Source organism: Phytophthora infestans, genomic scaffold, assembly GCF_000142945.1.
Source record: "Phytophthora infestans T30-4 supercont1.45 genomic scaffold, whole genome shotgun sequence".
In the NCBI taxonomy this organism is placed as follows: Eukaryota; Oomycota; class Peronosporomycetes; order Peronosporales; family Peronosporaceae; genus Phytophthora; species Phytophthora infestans.
Genome location: NW_003303714.1, coordinates 1,190,539 through 1,192,319, shown reverse-complemented (window position 1 = coordinate 1,192,319; position 1,781 = coordinate 1,190,539). Strand labels below are relative to the sequence as shown.

Here is a 1,781-nt window from a genome sequence, read left to right as displayed (position 1 = left end):
GGAATCTCGATTTTATTCGTAATACCGACCCCTCCAGACATCTTCAAAAACCAGCGGGCTTGGAGATATTGATCCTGCACTGTTGAAGGCAACTGTTAATAATGCGAAATCCATGGAAAGCGGGCCTCAAATAGATCTGGCATGCGTGTAGGTCCTTCAGGCGCTTTGTCCCATGCTTATGTTCCTCCCCCAAACGTCTCAGCGCATACCCTGAATCGACAGTAAGTCCCCAGTGAATACGTCGCATATAGTGCTCTTCGTTGGTGCAGTCGTCAATGCAGTGACGCCGAAGTCGGTCCATTTGGCTTTTGGCTTTATCACCGCCATAATTGTATATCAGTTGGAATGCTTGGTCATTCTCTACTGCTGCACAATCATCTACGACTTGGGATTGAAGTTCATCACGCGTCTTACAAAACTCACGTAGACTCCCACCACTATAGTAGTACTGCTCTCCAGCGAGTTCTGAAAAAGTTTTGTCCTTCAGCAAAAGCATGACCTCACGTAAACCAGTATCGATCACCCAGTTGGTTTGTTGCGCGAATGTCAGCAGGTCAGCTTGGCGCCACGCGGGTAAAACCACAACACGTGCGCTGTCGTCATGTTTCGCATCGTACTGGCACGATGTTGCAAGAAAATGAAAAGGCTCGAGTTCGTCGTCCATTTTCCCGTCTTTTTGATCGTAACCATCAACGAGAACAAATGCTCCTTCAACTTGGCGCCGGATGGCGTTGATATTTTTCGGTGCGAGATTCGTTAGTCGTGCGTATTTTCCGTCTCCATTCAAATAGACCACCGCGTTCACACAGTCGGTTTCGTTCAGGCAACGAATTACAAGCACCTGTCTTTTCTCCTTACACGCCAAGTAAAACGCAATAAGCATGAGGAAGCAGGACTTTCCGACGCCCTGTGAGCCTACAATCACAATCCTTCTTTGTTTTATGGTCAACTTTAGCTTTTTAATCACCTTCCAAAACACCACTTCTTCCTTCCGAACGAAATAGTACGGAGGGAACTCGCCGAAATCCTTCCAAAATTCGTGCAACGTAGGCGTCTCGACAATTGGGTTGTCACTCTGTTGGATCATTGACAAACTGTCGAGTTGGAACTCGTCTGGATGCACAGACAACTTCTCGAAGTGGTTCAATGTCTTAGGCCTATAGGCTGCCAATTCGGATTCCACTGATCTCAATCTCTTCACGAATTCATCAAATTCATCATTTGCTGGACGCTTTAACCCGACATTCGGGGGAGGAACCAGAACCAGCACGTGCACATGACCCTTTCCAACGGCCGCTTCTTCTTCGGTCACTACGCCCACTTTACGACTAGCCAGCCCAACGGCTCGAAGCTTCGCATCGACGAACTGTAGATGTGTGCAGTCATTAGTGTCCCTCACACCTTCCAGCGCGTCAAATGTGTTAGTCGCCAGGTAGAGCTGCCGTTTGTCAGGTCGCCCCGTGTACTCAGCTTGTCTGCGATGACTCCTTCGCCTTCCACACTGCTCACCGTCGTCTATCTTCACACCAAACACGCTTCCCACCTCCCCCACAATCGCACACATCAGTGTAATCTCCCTGGAGCTGTCTAGAATAGTGTAGTCAGACTTGCAGACAGATGTCAAATCAAAACATATTCTATCATAAACGACCGATCTTTGACACTTTGCAGATCGAGTCAGACGACGACGTGCCCTGACAGATGACTCACTACAAGATGCACGAAACAGAAAGATGTCTGTCTCATACATCTCACCCTACATGTTGATATATACATCCAGA

At 48.0% G+C, this 1,781-nt stretch overlaps 1 pseudogene; it reads right to left on the bottom strand.

The window, feature by feature from the left end:
* Nucleotides 1-109: 109 nt before the first annotated feature.
* On the bottom strand, nucleotides 110-1,576 carry PITG_16389 (annotated as a pseudogene; the record flags this gene model as incomplete).
* Between the last annotated feature and the right edge of the window lie 205 nt (nucleotides 1,577-1,781).